We start from the raw sequence: 21812 nt of genomic DNA, 5'->3' as shown, positions 1-21812 counted from the left end.
AGGTCCAGCAGACTCCCCACCAGGTGCACAGATCACACAGTCTAAAGAAGGTCCAGCAGACTCTCCACCAGGTGCACAGATCACACAGTCTAAAGAAGGTCCAACGGACTCCCCACTAGGTGCACAGTTCACACAGTCTAAAGAAGGTCCAGCGGACTGCCCACCAGGTGCACAGATCACACAGTCTAAAGAAGGTCCAGCGGACTCCCCACCAGGTGCACAGATCACACAATCTAAAGAAGGTCCAGCGGACTCCCCACCAGGTGCACAGATCACACAGTCTAAAGAAGGTCCAGTGGACTCTCCACCAGGTGCACAGATCATACAGTCTAAAGAAGGTCCAGCAGACATCCCACCAAGTGCACGGATCACACAGTCTAAAGAAGGTCCAGCAGACATCCCACCAAGTGCACGGATCACACAGTCTAAAGAAGGTCCAGCAGACATCCCACCAAGTGCACGGATCACACAGTCTAAAGAAGGTCCAGCAGACACCCCACCAGGTGCATAGATCACACAGGCTAAAGAAGGTCCAGCAGACATCCCACCAAGTGCACGGATCACACAGTCTAAAGAAGGTCCAGCGGACTCCTCACTAGGTGCACAGATCACACAGTCTAAAGAAGGTCCAGTGGACTCTCCACCAGATGCACAGATCACCCAGTCTAAAGAAGGTCCAGTGGACTCCCAACCAGGTGCATACATCACACAGTCTAAAGAAGGTTCAGTGGACTTCCCACCAAGTGCATGAATCACATGGTCAATGTGCAGAAATAAAGGAAAGGACATCCATCTCCAGCAATATAGTATAATCCCATGATGGCTTTAATGAACGATCCACAGAAAATGAAACACACAGGTACAATAACCAACGCGTTTAAGATCATGTATGGGCCTTATCCATGATCACACTTGATCCGAAATGCGTCAGTTTCGTCTTTAGATCGTTTAATAAAAGAGTAATGGGATTTTAATGCATCGCAGGAACTGGATGTCTTTTTTGCTCAAACTAGAATTGTAATTTATTATATTTGTACAGATCTGCATTATAATAATGTTTCTATATGGACATCAAGCAACTTGCAAACAATAATAAAAAAAAGACAAAAGGTCGCATTCATCATTTTTCCCTTTTTTTTTGTCTTGTGTATTTTTGTTTTGTTTTAGACAACTACATCAAAATTAGAGCTGAAGAGTGATGTAAATTCAACAAATGCCTTTTTCTTGTTTTGTTTTTTTACACCTTTTTAGATCAAAACAGAACACACGTTAGTTTTCAGCGGCGCAAAAGAAAAGAAAAATGTAAAAAATTAAACAAAAATTTGTGCTCCACTAAGGTACTGGAGTACAATTGCGTAAACATTTTGGGACATTTTGAAAAAGTTACAAATGGTGACTGGGGCTACAATATCCAAAATCTGTCCAAAATGCTATACAAAAACACAAACAAACCAAAAAATAACTTTACCTGGTGTCATCTGTGTTAACGTATAAAACGGTGTATATTAAAAAAACGAATAGAGCACAATTGTAAAAGTCACTATTACAATCATTTATTCCAGACAAAAAGACACAAAGGCAATATCAAATCGGAGACTTGGACTCAAAAAAATAAAAATACTTGTGTTTTAACCCTGTTCTGAGAACTTCCACCCAAAGTTTTTTTGTTCTTTTTTTCTAGTAAAGTTTAATAATTGCACTTTTTTAACCTTGTAACATCTAAGGATTATTTTCTTGGAGATCAGCAAGCGTGAGTCATCTAAAGGAAGATTTTTTTTTAGATTCTACGCCAATACAAGATTTTATGATGCTTACCCAGTGGTATATATATACGGTATTAGTCTAAAAAGGGAAGACCAGAAAGGCAAGCAGGGGACCAAAGCACTTCCAGCACCCAAGAAACAAGATGGCTGAATCAGAACAAAAGAAACCTATTTAACCCTTAGCACTCTTCATGGCGGATGCCTGATGAGTGTCCATTGCAGATGTTCTAGAACGAGTCTCTTCTCTACGGCGTTTTCTCTCTGTTGATACAATGTGCTCTGTTTTATCTGCCTCCCGTGTGTGGGATGTTAACATCCTCGCCGGGCGTGTGCCAACCATGGATACCACTCGATTTCCAGAGAACATGGTTTACCGCCCCCGCAAGAGCAATGGAAAGTGTCCCAATACGTAAAAAACAAAGAGGATGCATGAAGCCAAGGAAGGATAGACACAGACGTAACAAAAAAGCAAAAAAAATACACTTTCCTAAGTATTTGTGCCTCGCACTGAGGTCCAGGGATTTGGGCCTCGTTTAGACGTCCGTAGTTGTCCTATTTTCAGCAGTGCTTTGGATCTGATTGTTTAATCCGTCATTATAACATGAAAAAAATAAAATTGCAAAGCATCTATAGTCACTTGCAAACGTCTTCACCCCCGTTGGCATTTTTAGTTTTTCTACCTCACAACCTCTCTTAGCAGGTCTGTTGTTGTGCACCATGTTCTTTCCATTTGACGGTAATGGATATTTCTTCAATATGACTTGCGTTTATTTGTGAGAAAAAAAATGGACATTTGGTGAAAATTTGGAAAATGTCGCAATTTTCAAACTTTTAAGTTTTATGCTATTAAATCAGAGAGTCATATCACACAAAGTAGTCAAGTAGATTACATTTCCCACATGTCTACTTTACACTAGAACAATTTTGGAAACATGATTTTTTGGGGGGTTAGGATGTTATAAGGGTTAAAGGTTGACCAGCAATTTCTAATTTTTACAACAAAATTTACAAAACCATTTTTTAGGGACCACATCACATTTGAAGTGACTTGGGGGGTCAATATTATTATTATACATTCTTATAGCGCCATTTATTCCATGGCGCTTTACATGTGAATACGGGGCAGATATAGACAAATACATTAAACATGAGCAAAAAACAGGGCACCAACAGGTACATAAGGAGGGAAGACCCTGCCCGCGAGGGCTCACAGTCCAATATAACAGAAAATACCCAAAAAGTGACACCATTCTAAAAACTGCACCCCCCAAGGTGCTCAAAAGCACATTCAAGACGTTTATTAACCCTTCAGGTGCTTCAAGCAAGGATTTTATCCAGGGGAATAGTGAGCATTTTGAACTCACAGATATGACACAGAATTTGATACCATTAGCCCCTTTCTGCCAGCTGACGGAATAGTACGTCAGCTGGCAGTATCCCCCGCTTTGGAGGCGGCTCCGGCAGTGAGCCCACCTCAAAGCAGCAACATCTCAGCTGTTTTCAACAGCTGACATGTGCGCACAATGGAAGCGAGCGGAATCACGATCCGCCCGCGCCCATTAACTAGTTAAATGCCGCTGTCAAACTCTACTCGTCACGTGATTGGGGGTCATCGGTGCGTTGCCATCACAACCAGAGGAATCCTTGAGACCTCTATGGTTGTTGATCACAGATTGCAATGAGCGCCACCCTGTGGTCGGCGCTCATACCAAGCCTGTAATTCTGCTGCATAGAGGTGATTTGTGCTTCTAGCCTCCCATGGAGACTATTGAAGCATGCCAAAATTAAAAAAAAAAAAAAAAGAGTTTAAAAATGTAAAAAAATAAAAGTTCAAATCACCCCCTTTCGCCCCAATCAAAATAAAAAAAAAAAAAAAATCAAACCTACACATATTTGGTATCGCTGCATACTGTGCGAGACAAGATTGCATTGCGCACGTGCGAACTATGGAGGATACCTACTCAAATTCCCGAAAATATTGCGGACAGCGGAGAAGGATGGGGTGGAGGAAAGAAGACGAAACACCGCCCATCTGACCGAACACAGGGCATTTACATAGCCCGCCAATTCGAGGTGACAGATTCCCTTTAACCCTTACACAACCCTAACCCCAACCCTAACACTAACAACCCTAACCCCAACTGCAAAGAATGGAAAAAATTTGAAAAAAATATATAGATATCATTTTAATCTAACTAAGGGGATTACAAAGGGGGATTTGATTTACTATTTTTTTTTTTTATCACTGTGATAGTCTCCATCACAGTGACCAAAAGGAACCAATAGGAAAAATTTCCTACTGTTGCCGGGTGCTGATAGGCAGATCTCAGCGGGCGCACTGGGCATGGGCCTGACATTTTTTCTTCCAGGAAGATAACACCGGGTTTGGGGGACTGATCAGGAGGAACTGGGGGATGGCGAAGGCCTCAGGGTGCATAATTTCTCTCTCGTTTGTCATGTATATCCTGTCAGAAGAAAGAGAAATCATTGAAACAGCCGACTCACTTTTTCTGGGTGTTTTTTTGTGATCGCTGTTATTATTATTATTTATTGTTATAGCGCCATTTATTCCATGGCGCTTTACATGTAAGGAGGGGATTCACTGACACTGGAAAATCTGTCCCTGATCATGTTCTCCGGGGTCTCAGCTACCCCCCCCCCTCCCCCACTCGGTAGCCGAGACCCCAGAGATTTTCCGACTCTGGGGAGCACTACAACCTTATTCCCGATCACCGTTTTATAACGGCGATGAGTGATTAAGTATCCATAGCAGCCGCTGTTTTAATGCGTGTTGGCGGTCGCTAAGGGGTTAATGGTGCTGCAGCCTCTGTGGCCTTCCCGAAAAGGTAAAGTGTATATACTGACCGACATGTGACACTTAAGATTACACACAGGGGGACGTCCTGTCACTAAGCATGGGCCTCATGAAAAGAATTGCTTCCACCAGAACTTTTTAGGGGCTGCATAGCAAAATGGGTGACTATATATGCACATGCCAATGTTTAGTTATTTTATCCCATAAATGTAATTTATGCCTATATTTTATCGTAGATTATTTAGTGTTGAGGCATCACACAGAAATCAGATTACAAAAATATTGTAATGAAACAAAATAGGTAAAAAGCCAAGGGGGTGAATACTTTTGCAAGTCACTGTAAACATTACAGTGTTAATCAGACAGCTGTGTGCAGTCACTCATTTTCAGGGACCGATGGACTTGTATGGGTAATTTTGATCCATGACTCCGACCAAAAATGGACATGTCTCTGTGACTTTTTCATTTACACGTGTACCTACAATAAAAGTACAGACCTCTCCATTCTTTGTAGGTGGGAAAACTTGCAAAATCTGTAGTGCGTCAAATACTTATTTTCCTCACTGTACTTGTAAATTATACAGTACCTGGTTTGATGGTAGCGAGCGATCCAATCAGGACTGCAGAATAAGTTGGCACAACAAATTGGGTCATAAATAAACGTACTTGCCATCGGTTACTGAAGTGGCATGAACACAAGTTAACAATGTCATTAACAGGAACTCCACCTTTGGAGCCACTTTATAGATTAGATTAAAGAATTACATAATAGGAAATTAAACGATACACCGGGCTTGCAACCAACTGTGTGATGGAATGAAAAGGTCAATGGGTTTGATTCATCAAGATTGACACTTTGTACACACTCTTGGTGAAGGATGTACTGCAGTAAGAGGCATCAAATTCTTTAAGACGCATGTGCATCTCAATGGAGCTGGTGCATCCTCCGATTGCCGCGCGCCACCGCCAGAAGTGTTAAGCCAGTAAGTGGCATAAATTGTCAAAAATTATTCTGACTTACTTGGTCACACCCCATCACTGCCTACTTTTCTAAAAGTGATCACAGCTGACCTGGAGTGGCGTAAAAACATAAGAGTTCAAACACCATAAAGGGTCTCAAACCAAGTACAGGCGCTCGGTTCATCATGGTGGGGCCAAGTATTTAACTACACCTTCCCACCTGCTTTTTTTCCAACCTTCTCCACACTTCTCTGGCTCTATGAAGCCAGAGCTATCAATCACAGAGGGGTGGTGGAGATACACTCCAATGATTGGCCCTGCCATGGAGCCCCGAGCGCCTGTACTTGGTTTGAAGAGTCACTCTGACAGTCCCTTTAATTAATGGGGCCTGATGGGTTTCTCAAAACATTCAGCACAGATCTTGTTTGTTCCAGCAAACGCAAAGACACAAGGTATTTCCAAACGCACATTCTACTTGTGAGATGGGAAAGTCACTTGTGGATAAACTGGGAAGTATTTTGTCTACCATGGTAATAATTCCGGAGTTAGACTAATGTGCATAGAAGTTTAAGAAAGTTTAAAAAGTGAGATGTGAGAATTTCCTCTCTAAAGTGAAGGTCTGCTACTCCCAGGATCCTCAAGAACGCCACAGCCCTTGCTATCATGGGGCCGACATTTAACTAATGTGTAAGCAGTAGTAGGACAAGAGAAGGAGACAACAAGAATATGTTTTTGGAGACTTCGGAATAATAAGAACATATAAGGTTTTCTTTTAATGGATCTTCATAGGCTGCATACTGCTTGTGCGCACGGCAGGTGGAAGTTGTCTGTGAATTCCTGTTCTAGATACTTGTTTCTGGGACTTGTTTGTGAGGAATGCGGGAACTGTGCACATCACCAGACGCAGCCTTCCCTCGCACCTAAAGCCAGCTTTACATGATTAGAGGCTAATACATCGCTTGATGGTCACGGGACTCAGCCAAGGGATTAGGAGAAAAACAAAAACTTTAGAGAAAGCTATAGAAGCCACAGACTGAGAGTCATATTACAGGACCACCAAGATAAGGTCACATTGGGGGACAACCAGGATCAGGTCGCACAGCAGGACTAAGAAGATAACTTTACGTAGTGGGACCACCACGACGGGCCTCGGTCCTACAGATCAAGTCCATGGCTGCTGTATTACTGCAGCCAAGGGCATAGACCCTCCAAAGTCTATGCCCAAGCAGCTTTGCAAAATGTGAAAATACCCGAAATTTAACAATTATTTGTATTTCTTACTGGTGAGGTATCAATATATTTTGTACTTTGACCAGTCTGTGTCCTCAGTGGGGTTCACAATCTAATTTAGTCTAGACAATTTCATAGGAAGCCAATGTTTTTGGGGTGTAGGAGAATCCGAGCACATGAAGGAAATCCAACTAAATACTAGAAGATCATGAAACACTATGCAGATATAGCCTATGGTTAAAGTTGATCCTAGGACCTTGGTGTTACCCACTGGGCATAGACAGGTTACCAGAGTCATAATGATAGTAGAATGGCCTCTATCTAACTTTTGTCCCTAATGTGAATCGGCATCCACCTCATAGGAAGTTTTGTCTTCCTCTGGATCAGTGTAGAAGGATTATAGGTCGGACTTGATGGTCTGGTCTTTTTGACCTTGTCTCCTGCATGTGGTGGACACATAGGTGTATGGTTCGTCACAGCACAGTCTTGTTGTGAGCCAATCACCTGTGTGCCCATCACATGACCAGGACACATTTTCATAATTTGAAAGAAAACAAAAGATTTCTATTAATTCACTACATTTCTTGGACACCGTATAGATCTGATACACAAAGAACATTACAGAAGGTCATAATTATTCGTTAAGCAATGGCCAACTTGTATCTGTTAAATCTGGACTATCCTTTTAAGTTCCAAAAATCTTTATGGTTTACAAACAATCTTAGTGCTACTAAAACACTTGACCATTCCGATAGTTAAAAAGAAGCAAAACCGCCCATATACTTGGTGGAGTCGAATGTAATCGGATGGAGCACCATGTCGGGCAGGACGCAGACTGTAGTTAGTCGGCCCTGTTTGCCAGGACTCCACGCATCTGTTTTCATGAAGACGAACAGGTCTGCTTCTCTTAACTGTCAGCCTTTCATTCCATGTACACAATCTTTCAGAGCTCTTTACAGGCTGCCAGCTATTTAGTAAAAACAAACCCATTTTATTAACCCATCCAGCATATTATTGGAATGAGACATGGCATCTGGTACTTTTCACCAAGCTTGCAATTATGCCAGATGTGGTCATCAAGGCTCATAAATATCCCCAAGTTGCAATATTTCATGCGTTTTCTTAATTCTCCACCGAGGACCCTCTTTGTGCTCTGCACAGTCTCCGTACAGCAGGCAGACTAGATGGTACCATGTAGACTGTCACCTGTGCCCTCCAAGCAATGGCATTCCCATATCTCTTAATCATGAATAATCCCATGCAGTCACCCCTTAGACGCAACTCATCCCACCCTGGAACCCCTTAACAAGAAGCAGATGTGTGAATGCGAGAGGGGAGCAGGGTCAAACATTTTAATGAGCTGAGGAGTAGTGGTGAGAAGGAGGCTCCTGCCTCTCCTGACAAGGATTTTTAGGATTCTTTTGTTCCCAAGGAGTGAGACATCAGACAAGAAGGAGACTTCTAACAGAAATGAGACATCTGATAGGAATGGAAAGTTACATTTTCAGATAATAGTAAATCAAGTGGTCTCTCTTAACGCATACGTAACCAGACACAGAAATCACCACAATGCGTTAATCCGACTAAACCAACTTTTATGTCCATTTAATACGTGATTGCAGTGAGATGCTTGATTAATGGTTCATGACTTATTGCAGATAAGGTGTATTTGCAAATGTCATAACCTTTAAGACTATTGGTCCACAGTACCACACCTCATGGTGAGATCTCAGAACTTCCACAATTCGTGGCATGACTATTTGGCCATAACCAGATGGTCACTTGGAACTTCTTTATAACATGAACCGTTGACGTTAAAGAGCAAGCTGTAGTAATGCCATGGTTTTACCATGACCTTGATGTGCAGCGCCCCAGAGATCTGGTCGTTGCAGTATGACACTCTGCCGCTAAGGAGAGTGGCGGTACGTCTGATGGCACTGAAGGAATTCTCCTGACCAGGTATCACCAGCACACATTACACTTCACACTCCGGCCACTAGGGGGAGCAAAAGGTTTTATTTATTGGGCCACTCCTCACACTGGTAAAACTAGGGGTTGGATAGAAAGTTAGTCAGAAGCTGACTGGGTTGGATTCAGGCAACATCCCGTGGCAGGGGGTGTTGCAGGGAGAAGGCACAGGGGGGTCCCTGTCAGGCGTGGGAACCTGGCAGGTGCCTAGCGAACAGAGCAGAACGTAACGGAGCCGCACCTGCACCTCCTTCCGACGGTATCCTAAGAAAGAGACAAGAAGGGAAGGATATTGTGGTACAGTGTAAACGAGATCAAGCAAAAAGGAGTACCAGTAGGAGTCGTGCCGTGAGACCGAGGCAACATCCTACTGAGGCTCGTAGCCGGTGGCCGGAACACCGCGGGAGTAACTGACTTTAGGCCTTACTTCAAACTCCGCAGGACAGTTAATTATAGGTTGGCTGTCTACCTTAAATTTCCTAAGAAGACATAGGGGGCAACATTGGGAGAGGGGCGTCTCTAGGGTCCCGGAAGACCTCCAGGCCTTCCCGTCATACGGGTGCGTCCTAGCCATAACATATCTGGGGGATGAGAAACTAGCAACATCTGGAACTAAAGAAAGAGAGAGCTGTAGAGAACGAACGAACGAGAACAGCAGTTGTGAGGACTATTCCGAATGCTCAACAGGGTAGGACTACAACACACATGCGCTAGTGGTAGGCAACGATTTCCATCTGCGAAGGAAACTCTGGAAGTGCCCATCGGACCGGCCGGTCTCAGATAGCCCTGTTAAACGTGCTCTGGATTGAGGATCCTGAAGTCTTCAGTAAAGAGGTAAAGAGACTGCAACCGTGTGTCCTCGTTATTGCCTGCACCTCACACCACCACCATCCACCTTACTGGGAAGCCCTGGGGACACACTTCACCTGTGGGAAGGTATACCATCCAGCTGCTATTCCATCACCCCAGCGGACCCCATAGCAACGTCGGTCACCCTGACTGAACACCACAGGTGGCGTCACGAACCACTGACAGACTGTACCACCTTTATTGGACGCCCCTTAGCAGGGTCGCGGACCGGGTCTAGTCACCGTGATCCAGATGCACTCTAGCTTAGTGATGTGGACCATGTTGGGTCATGGCATCCTTTACTAAATGTATATCGGTGATGGCCAATTTACACTGCCCGATTCTCTTTTCCAATTGCTTCCTTCCAAGCAATCCTATTTGGCCATTGTGAAGGCACACTAAATTCAGAAATCTATGATCAAATGATCTTGATGCCATATAAAATTGTTGCCCTCTACTGTACATCTCACGAGGAAACCATGATGGTTCCCGACATCGGAGAGGAACATACTGATGGAATCGATATTTCATTGAGAGAAAAAGGGAGGGAAATTAGTCGGCACGTGACTGCAAGGATGTACCACAAATCTCATATGAGACGAATGCCCAAACTGGAAAGCAGAGACAAATCCTAACAGTGGCTATATTTCACACTTTTAGTTTTCAGCATGAAACAGGTCACTGACATTGCTGTCTGGTCCAGAAAAAAAACCCTAGAGTATGTGCAGTCAGAATCCACCTGGAACCCGCCAGAAAAAGTGCTCCTTAAATGTTAAAAATAATGAACATGTGCACAGCATTGTCAAAACGACTTGCTGTTAGTAATGAGCGATTATACTCGTTAATCGAGATTTGCCAAGCATGCTCGGGTGGTCTCCGAGTATTTCGGCGTGGTCGGGGATTTAGATTATGTCAACGCAGCTGCATGATTTGCAGCTGCTAGACAGCCTGAGTACATGTGGGGGTTGCCTGGTTGCTAGGGAATCCCCACATGCATTCAAGCTGTCTAGCAGCCGCAAATCATGCAGCTGCGTCGACATCAACTAAATCCCCGAGCAGTCACAAATACTCAAAGACCACCCGAGCATGCTCTGGAAATCTCGAGTAACGAGTATTCTTGCTCATCACTACTTGCTGTGCATATGTTCAGTCTTTTTTAACATTTTTCATATCTACTTCAGGCTTTAAAATCCATGAATCGGCTGAAAGAAGTGACTGGACTATTCTTCAGGTGGATTCTGCTTTGAAGCAGCCACTATTTTACATATAAGTTTAAAAAAAAAAGATGTGGCAAAAATGCAAAAAAAAAAAAAAACACAACAAAAGCTGCTTCAGGAAAAACAGAGCCAAAGTTTCTTGAAGAGTCTTCTGCTTCAAAAACTCTGCAGGTTCTCTGGCTTTGAGGGGATGCTGTCTGTACATACCTTTATTGTATCAGAACCTATGTGTAAGTGCTCCCTTTTAACCCATTATTGCTTCAGCCTAAGACCTCATTCACACTTCAGTGTTTTTCATGCACGGAAAAAAAATTGTATGAGTGTCAGTGTTTTTCACTTATGGATAAACATATGACAAAGCTTCTCATATCCGATGGTCATCACAGACTGCACTGATGTCATCCGTGTGCGGGCCGTGATTTTCATGAACCCATAGACTGGTATTGGTATTTTTCATCCATGCTTTCAGTAAAAAAAAAAAAAAACGTCTCCGTGATTTTTGCATGGACACACAGACATAGGATCAGCCTCAAAGACTATAATGAGTATGTGTTGTATCCGTGAAAAAGAAGGATAGAACGTGTAAGTGCATCATGGACGTCTGACTGAGGCCGTAAGCTGACCATACACATCGGCTGAATGTGCGATCTCTCCCGCCTTCCCCATACGCAGCTATGCATGCATGTGTTTTTAATGGGGAGAGAGGAGAAAGCCACCACTTGAAGACTTAAGCGCCCTAGGGTCTTGGTCATTGCAGTAATATCATTCTCCTCTAGGGGGGAGTGATGTTACGTTTGGAGGCTCAGAAAGACAACTGAATCCAGGTATCACAAACATACAACACATTTCGCACTCCAAGCCACCAGGGGGAGCTATGCTCCTATTTATTAGGCCACTCTTCACACTTAGGTAAAACTGGTTGCCTGGAGAGGAAGTTAGGCAGTTGCTGGCTGAGCTTCACTCAGGTAGTTGGTCCCTGACAGGGGTGGGATCCTGTCAGAGGCCTAGACTGAAGGTCACGGAGCTGCGCCTGCCCTGAGTGCGGCAGTTCCTAAGAAAGGACACAACAAGAGAACTGCATTGTAGAGAGGGTGTACACAGGCTGCCTCCTTCTGAGGCGCAGGATCCCGGTAGCCGGAACAACGAGGAAGCAACAGTCCTTTATGCCTTGCTCCAGAGACCGGCAGGACAGCTAATTTCAAGTTACTGATCCGCCCCATACCCTGGAGGCAAGGTGGCACCCACGAGGAGCCGGGGCATGATAGAGTCCCTGTAAAAAGCCTCAAGCCACCGGTCATACGGGTTTGTCCTATCCATCTGGGTGACAGAGAGAGAGAGAGACATAACATCAACAACATCTACAACATCTGTGAGGATCTTATGAGAGGCTTAGCAGTAAGGTACTACAACACCAAGGCGCTAGAGGAAGGCTACCGATTTCTATCTGGATAAGGGGAATCTGGATTTGCCTCCAAACCGGCCAGACTCTGCCTGCCCCGTGATCTGTGCTCTGGACTGTGGATGCTGAAGCCTTCAGTAAAAGGTAAAGAGACTGCAACCTTGTGTCCTCGTTCTTCACTGCGCCTCTCACCAAACCACCATCTACACACTGGGAAGCCCTGGGGACATACTTCACCTGTGGGAAGGTATACCATCTAGCTGCCATAACATCACCCCAGCGGACTCCTCAAGGCAGCGTTGGTCACTGACCGAATACCACAGGTGGCATCACGAACATATCCCTTTAAAGACCTTTCCCCTTTAACAACGGACGTCCCGAGGGCCACGGACCGTGTCAGCCATCGTAACATCCCCCTGTGAACCGAATGACCCAGTACCGAGTACCCCACTGCCCACGGGGGCGCTCCAATACTATCGGGCAGGGGAGCACAAGTAGATCCCCTTGCTCATTAGTAGATTTGAGCAAATTTTTCAATATTCGGTTCGGATTACAATTATTGGTGAATATTGTTTTTGTAATATTCTCCGAATACAGCCAAACGTCATTGGAGTCACTGGGAGTAGAAAATTAATGAATATGTTCGGAACCGATCATCAAACATAAATTTGTCACGAATAGGGTACCAATATATGGCAATTTCATATTCGGTGATCGATTCCGAACATATTCACTCAACTCTACACATGAGATGGTCATCCAGTCCCGGTGAAATCAAAGGTTTGCTGGTTTAACTGGCGTTAATCTTATGTGCATGGCCACCAAAGAGAACTATATCAATATTATTAGTGTCAGCTATCCATTTCCACAACGTGTAATATTCCCCATAATATGAGGGTTACACCACTGACATGCAGCATGGATAGTAAGAGATGATTTCAATTATATCAATATACTGCAGCGTTTTACAGACATAATGTCCCCATTGGGGCTCACAATCTAGATTTCCTATCAGTATGTCTTTTGGAGTCTGGGAGGAAACTGGAGAACCTGGAGGAAACCCACGCAAACACGGGGAGAACATACAAACTCCTTGCTGATGTTGTCCAGGGTGGGATTTGAACCCAGGACCCCAACAATGCAAAGCAACAATGGTAACCATTGAGCCACCATACAGTGCTAACCACTGAGCCACCATGCAGTGCTAACAACTGAGCCACCATACAGTGCTAACCACTGCGCCACCATGCAGTGCTAACCACTGAGCCACCATACAGTGCTAACCATTGAGCCACCATACAGTGCTAACCATTGAGCCACCATACAGTGCTAACCATTGAGCCACCATACAGTGCTAACAACTGAGCCACTGTACAGTTCTAACTACTGAGCTACCATAGAGTGCTAACCACTGAGCCACCATACAGTGCTAACAACTGAGCCACCATACAGTGCTAACCACTGCGCCACCATGCAGTGCTAACAACTGAGCCACCATACAGTGCTAACCTCTGAGCCACCATGCAGTGCTAACAACTGAGCCACCATACAGTGCTAACAACTGAGCCACCACACACTGCTAACCACTGCGCCACCATGCAGTGCTAACCACTGAGCCACCATACAGTGCTAACCATTGAGACACCATACAGTGCTAACAACTGAGCCACTGTACAGTGCTAACTACTGAGCTACCATAGAGTGCTAACCACTGAGCCACCATACAGTGCTAACCACTGCGCCACCATGCAGTGCTAACCACTGAGCCACCATACAGTGCTAACCATTGAGCCACCATACAGTGCTAACAACTGAGCCACCATACAGTGCTAACCACTGCGCCACCATGCAGTGCTAACCACTGAGCCACTGTACAGTGTTAACCACTGAGCTACCATGCAGTGCTAACCACTGAGCCATCATGATCATTGCTATTTCTAACTATTAAAATGTAATTTTTTTTTAGAATAAAGTCTTTAATGCATTTTTAAAGAAAAACCAACATGTTTTTGCCATGTCCGGAGCGATGATACAGGTCCTGGGTCCTTGGCCAGGGTGTTGCCTGAGTGTTGCTGGCTGGCACAGTGTTCCCATGGATATGTTCAGCACATTATGACATTCTTATGTCTCGCTTAAAAATGCTACATCTGCACATTCCAGCGTCGCCCTGTCCCCCAAACCCACCCCCAACCCCTTCTCTAATCTCATCCCTTACTCCCCCTTCACTTAATGTGTTTTTGTAACACTCAGTGCCCATTGGCTCAGACACTTTACACCAGAAATTTTTAAGAAGGTACAGAGAGATTTTTATCCAAACACTTGGTAAGCCCCTAGCCTAGGGGGATCAGAGCAGCAAAGGCCAGGACTCCCTGATGCCAAATATCCCCAAATAGACCGGAGTCTTCATCCTCTGCACTGTCATTGAGAGGACGAGCAGCACACGTGCCGCTGTCACCCTGCAGCCAGGACATGCAGACACCAACACTCCTAAGGAGAAAGGAAGGGTCTCCAATATGGCACCTGATAGGTGTACTATATGCAATGTAATGTTAAAGATCGAAAACCCTGAGTGCTGCGCTCATCCACCCATGAAAAATTCACATACTCTTATACATTCCTCACAGTGCTTTTATAGTACAATTTACAATTAATTTATGTCGGCTCTAGTATTCGGTTTGATAATTGGTGTTTGTGAAAAGTACAGGACCCTTTAAATTATAAGCTCTTTTATAGTGTTAACAGGGGTGGACACAGACACAAGAAGGCCCCTGTGCAGTCCGATAATTAAAATTCCACCTGCTCTGGAGGTAGAAGAGTGCCCCCTTCTTTCTCGGAGCCCTGTGCAGCTGCCCACGTTGCACCACTTGTAAGTCCGCCCTTGAGCGCTAGGCACAACATTGTGATGACCCGTGCACACCAAAGCAAAGAGAGACATTGTGATCTCTAACCTTTCAGTTCTCAGAGAACAGCAGTGACAACTAGGTTCAGTATACAACGTTCAGTAGGTTTAGTGCATCAAAACTGGGAAAGCTCAAGGGTATTCCAACTTCTCAGAAAAGACTCCAAGGAACATCATGAGTTTTCAAGAGTCTATTTATACAACGCGTTTCCGAGTCGGTTCAACTCCTTCCTCAGGTACAATACAAAAAAAAATCTCCTCCCCTTTATCCCAACTGACGTACTTGGCACGTTATCAATTAAAAACAAATTAAAATTAAAAACCAGTAGCAACAATGGTGGACAAAGGCTTTGTCAAAGGGACAATGTGGGTCAGAAACGCATCACCTGAGAGTGCAATGTGTATGGGGTTTTGTTTTGTTTTATCCTAAAATGGTTTCTATGTATTCATTTTAAATTGCTGTTTTTTATTGAAAAAGTCTGCGTAATACGTCAATTCTGACCTGTATAAAGGGGAGGAGATATTTCTTTGTATTGTACCCAAGCAAGGAGCTGAACCAACTCCGAAACGTGTAGTATGAGTACACTCTTTCATAGTGATGCTCCTTGGAATTTTTAGTAGCACCTGGGATACACCGTCCATCTATCCACGATGAGTTTCCATTCTCCACCCAAGGGGTGCGAGTTTGGCCTCCAGGCCAGCAGCCATACATTTAGCTTTCTCTCCCGCGTACCGGAGTTGTGCCGCACACAAGTCATCCAGGTGAGGGACACTGTCCAATTACCCATCCATCCTCCGTTGTGATAATACACATGGAGCACCTCTTCAACTTTTCAGAAAAATCACCATTTAAATTCCATGTCGCCCCCATGCGGAGATGTGTCTGTAGTGGCAATAGTACATCCAGGGCCGGACTGGCCATTTGGCAATTCTGGCACATGCCAGAAGGGCCGGTCTGGTTGTGGGCTGCCTTGCTGCTGCATTGTTAACAAAATTTGTGTTATCAGGACACCCATAATGTTAAGAGTTGTGACGGAGCACAAAGTCGCTGACTCCATCACTTACCCCAGCAGCCACGGGTATCATCAGACATATTGGCATATTGGTCTTGTAGTAAATCTTGTTTTCCCTCTATCCAGGGTAATATTAGTAATATATCCCATCTGGTGCTTGGAGATGGAGAAAACATGGGCCTGTGTGATTTCAAATGCCAGGGCTGAATTTCAGCCCCAGTCCGTACCTGAGTACATCACATTTACAAACACGTAAGGAACGATTCCCTGATAGAGCGTGATAAACAGAATTTCTTCCAAAAATAAAGAACAAAAGGGAGAATTCTAGATTTCCAAATGTTTCCTCAATATGTACACAACAGTGCTATATACTTTACACAAGGCATTGATCAATGATGTGCCTTCAGAAGAGGCGACACCAATGGCCCATCCAGCGGTAGGTCATGTGCGGACCCCCGATACTTCTGTTGTCCCCTCCGCAGGACAAAGGGGAACTAAGCACCGCCATTGTTCCCACAGGACTCCTAACCTAACAAGTATTGGGCTCTCAATAATAAATGGCAATGTAGAGTAGACCCCGCAGCAGCAGGACGTCACAAACCCCGTATGACCCAAGATCCAGGTTTTTTTAAGTTCTGTTCTCTTCTGCCAAACATGCTCCCATAGTATATATGTCTTGGAGTCAAGGGCGCATCTACCCGGCTCACACACGCTTAGCATTCCAGCTTAATTAGCCTCTTTATTATCTGCTGGTAACAAAGACCAGTTGCTCCCAGACAAGAGATATGCATACCTTAGACCGCCACCAATCACATAACCCCCACACCAGTCCTGTAAAAGACCCTGGCAGACAGAGAAGCCCCCAGGGATAACTCCCCTCTCAAAGCACTTCATTGGGGAAGGTTAACGGGAAAGAAAACAGGTTCCTGTAATATAACTGTCCATTACTGAGACGGTCCTTGGAAAACTAGATAATTTACATAAAATAATGCCGAAGTTCCCAGCATTTTCTACAAGCCGCTGGTGTTCCTTGGTCAACTTGACCGCACATATTGTTTTGGTGATGTCGCTCAAGTCTAAATCTAAATCAAGGTCAAAAAGTAAAAAAATAATAATGGATAGAGGTAGAGGCTGCAGAAACCAATGAAAAACGGGACTGTAGGCTCCATTATACCCTATGTAGTATAACAAGCATCCAAGCCAGCATTAAATGGGAACCAGTCAGGTCAAATAACGCTATTAACCTGCAGATATAGGGGCAATCTGCAGGTTAATAGGGTTTGGAAAGTGCCTAGCTGACATATTGAGAAAAAAGTAGCTTTATTCCTTCCGAGAGCAGCCGGCTTTCAGTCATACGGGTGTGCCAGGGAAGTTATAGTCTCGCTGTAAGCACACTCGACACTTTGACTGACAGCCAGCTCAGTAGTGAATCAGTGCTGAGCCTGCTGACAGTCAAAGTGTCGGAGCGTGCTTACATTGCTGTGAGCGGCGACTGTAGCCTCCTGTTTGACTGAAAGCTGGCAGCTCGAGGGAGGAGAATAGTTAATTTCTTCTTTGGAGCTGTGCTTTCAGGACTGCAGGCGGGCACTTTCCCAATGATATTACCCTTTAGATTCATCCTGTATCTGCAGACAAATACAGTAGCTTTATCCAACCTGACAGGTGCCCTTTAAATGCAAAAAGAAATAATCCCCCCCCCCCAGTTTTGCCTCATGTCACCACACCTCTCCGACTCTGGTTTGCCAAGATCATGATATTTAAGGAGAGCGGTTCATATCACATATGGGGAAGATGTCACCAGGCACTTGACCACTTCTTTACAAGTTAGAAATAAAGCTAAGTAGCTTTCTATGGGTATGGCGCCGATGCATCATCTTCAGGGTCACTACCGGCACCTGTAATCACAGTCTAAAGCCAGATCCACACACACGTAAAAACATGGACAGTACTTGCAGGCGGCCCCAATCTGGGCTTAGTGCTTTATATTGGCCTATAAAGAAGTTACCTGAAATGGGAGACCGGGCAGCGTCTATCAATGCAAGAACAATTTGTGCTTCTCGGACCAGCCAAAGGATAAGGCCAGACAGACTGGACATGGAGTGGCTGTAATGCGGCTGAACACTGCTGTGGCCAGGAGCTGTTGTGTTTTTCAAATTGCTTGTTAAATGGAAAGTGTCATGGCCTATTACTTAAAGCAGTTTTTGTGTTAAAAAAAATAATAATATATTTTGGCAATTTTTTTTCCTCATATCAAAATCAGGTCCTAACACTATTTTTTTGTATTAAAGCATCTAATGAGCGTGTGCAAAGGTCATTCTGAAGGGAAGGGGGCAGGTAAAGCTGTGACATCGCCTATTGTGACTGGTGGATCCTGCATCTCAGCTGTGTATAGAGAAGTTATCAGACATTGTAATCCTGCCTCTGATGATAAGGAAACTGCTGTAAACTCTTCCTGAGAGGACAGTAAGCACAAGTCTAAAGAAGCCCCAATGCAAGATTGCCAATTTTGTTTTTTTTAATAAGCAAGATGCGCAGAGTAGACGAGGGTCTCCTGACCCAAACTTGACAGACACTTAGAGGTGTCTGTCAAGTGATGGTTTCAATGATGGTTTAGGGAGCATGTAATCTGCTGGTGTATAGTACAGACCTAAAGTTTGGACACACCTTCTCATTTAAAGATTTTTCTGTATTTTCATGACTATGAAAATTGTGAATTCACACTGAAGGCATCAAACTATGAATGAACACACGTGGAATTATATACTTAACAAAAAAGTGTGAAACAAACTGAAAATATGTCTTATGTTCTAGGTTCTTCAAAGTAACCACCTTTTGCTTTGATGACTGCTTTGCACACTCTTGGCATTCTCTTGATGAGCTTCAAGAGGTCGGCACCGGGAATGGTCTTCCAACAATCTTGAAGGCGTTCCCAGAGATGCTTAGCACTTGTTGGCCCTTTTGCCTTCACTCTGCGGTCCAGCTCACCCCAAACCATCTCGATTGGGCTCAGGTCTGGTGACTGTGGAGGCCAGGTCATCTGGCGTAGCACCCCATCACTCTCCTTCTTGGTCAAATAGCCCTTACACAGCCTGGAGGGAGGTGTGTTTGGGGTCATGGTCCTGTTGAAAAATAAATGATGGTCCAACTAAACGCAAACCGGATGGAATAGCATGCCGCTGCAAGATGCTGTGGTAGCCATGCTGGTTCAGTATGCCTTCAATTTTAAATAAATCCCCAACAAAGTCACCAGCAAAGCACCCCCACACCATCACACCTCTTCCTCCATGCTTCACGGTGGGAACCAGGCATGTAGAGTCCATCCGTTCACCTTTTCTAAAGGTGTTCTAATTTACTGAGATAATGACTTTTGGGTTTTCATTGGCTGTAAGCCATAATCATCAACATGAACACTTGAAACAGATCACTCTGTTTGTAATTACTCTATATAATATAGGAGATTCACTATTTGTATTGAAGGACTGAAATAAATTAACTTTTTGACGATATTCTAATTTTGCGAGATGCACCTGTGTATGCCTATGAGGCGATTGAGTTCAAGTGGGGATACTCATGGTCGATCTATGCATCGCGGACCATGACATAAGTATGTGAATATACCCTTACTATTAAAGCACTTTACTTCTTAAAACAAACACAAATCACAATAAGCGATTCCGTCTAACTGCTAATGGAAGAGAATCCTCGACTACAGTAAATGTCTAATTAGTGATTATAGGCGTCATAAGTCAGGGAGGGTTGGTTCTCTGCTTGGCATGTCATATGAAGTATTTATGTTACTCACTTATATAGCGCCATTAATTCCACAGCGCTTTACAGACATCATCGCTGTCCCCATTGGGGCTCACAATCTAGAATCCCTATCAGTATGTCTTTGGAATGTGGACGGAAACCGGAGAACACGGAGGAAACCCACGCTGACACGGGGAGAACATACAAACTGCTTGCAGATGTTGTCCAAGGTGGGATTAATGTAGAACCCAGGACCCCAGCGCTGCAAGGCTGCAGTGCTAACCATTGAGCCACTGTGCTGCCCCCAAGTTGAACTAAAAATCGATGTGTATGAGTTGCTTTTATTCTGGCGGACACTAATCATTTTATTAGTTGGTTAGCAATTCGGGATGAAGGCCTCATAAACAAGACCCCATTAAGCAGCGATTAGCCGGGGCGGTCACATTCTGAAATGGTTTTCTCTAACGACGCAACTCTGTTGATATTTTATTCAGCCTTTTATTAGTTAAATCTGTTTCTGGATGGTGGATGAGCGCCAACGTTGCTACAATTATAGCTACACAGAGGTTGCCAGAAGTCACCATACCCTCGGGTGCTTTTATTACCGTTACCCAAAACCCAGATACAAAGAGATGACAACAATATGAAAAAAGTAGTCTTAGAACTCGCCGTTAGTAAAAACGTATCCCACGGTAGAGCTGAGTGTGGGGGGTAATGTGCGCCTGATTGGCGATGTCATGGTACATAGGGTAGAGCGGACATCATGCCCTCTCGCTGTATCTGGAGCAGTGTACACAGGAATGCGCAGTTACAGCTGGAACAGACGTCTTCTGTAAACAGACACTACATATCGGACCGTCTTATAAACACCTCATCTCTTAATTCCATTAACATGTCTATAAAATCCCGTCTGGCATTGTATACCGCGTGCCTCTCCGCCCCCTGTGTATCAGTGAATGATGAGACATCGGCTGGGAAATAGGCTTCTCGGCAAAGATGTAAACACAGGGTGAAATGCAACATCTGACGAAGGCTTGCTCCAGAAGAACCTACCCTACAGATGAAGTCCAAATGGTTTACACAAATCCTATACACTCGTACCTTGGTCGGCTACTGCACAGATAGTCATCTACACCCACACCAGCATCCCTGCCCGCACATCCAACCTACTATATAATCTGACTATTAGTATTATTTTTTGGGGAGCAATATTTAGAAATTCTTTTACAACGGAAAGGGAATTGGTAAAAAAAATGCAAGTAATCCCCATTTGGCATTAATTGGTGGAAGAGCAAACATCATGGTGGATATGACATCACAGTGAATCTTTGGTCAAAAGGGTCATCGTGATTTTAAGTGAGTCATTGGTGACAGGCGACAACGCATCGGCTGCAGTAGCGGCCTCTCTCGCACTGATTTTTTACAATGTGTAAGTATAGAGAGTTTGGTAAAATATAATCACCCAGGCTGTTTGGCTACTGGGTTGCTGATCTGTAGGAAAGCCAAGATCTAGTCATGTCTGTTTGCAGTCACACAAGGAAGGCGGTCAATCACTGATTAGGGTAAGCCCATGAGCAGATTTACAAGAAATAAAGGTGATCATCAATTAGATTGTTTTATTTTTACTTGGGAACGCTTGATTTTGCTCAAATAACCCCCATTAAAGTCCTATTTACAGTCACCAATAATTATGATTCTGAAGCCATGCAGTTATACAGTTATTAAATAACACCACCATACTGCCACTACTCTGTTGTTGGGTGTCCTGGACCAGGGGCTCCTTCCCTGTCCCTAACATTGGGGGGCGCCCTAGCTCACCCTGCTCCCCGGATTACTTCTGATGGTGAAGATGCCAGGGCCACGTACAGGCTCGGACTGGCTCCTAGGGGAACAGGGGAATTACCCAGCGGGCCCTGTGCAGACCTGGGCCCCTCACCCCACTGCATGAG

At 44.4% G+C, this 21812-nt stretch overlaps 1 protein-coding gene across 4 annotated transcripts in view; it reads right to left on the bottom strand.

The window, feature by feature from the left end:
- The window catches only part of MYRF (myelin regulatory factor), a 145803-nt gene that overhangs the window by 43656 nt on the left and 80335 nt on the right, over positions 1-21812 (bottom strand). The window lies entirely within an intron of this gene.

The sequence above is a fragment of the Ranitomeya imitator genome, chromosome 9, assembly GCF_032444005.1.
Source record: "Ranitomeya imitator isolate aRanImi1 chromosome 9, aRanImi1.pri, whole genome shotgun sequence".
In the NCBI taxonomy this organism is placed as follows: domain Eukaryota; kingdom Metazoa; phylum Chordata; class Amphibia; order Anura; family Dendrobatidae; genus Ranitomeya; species Ranitomeya imitator.
Note: the sequence above shows the minus strand (reverse complement) of the source record. Positions and strands in the feature narration are given on the sequence as shown.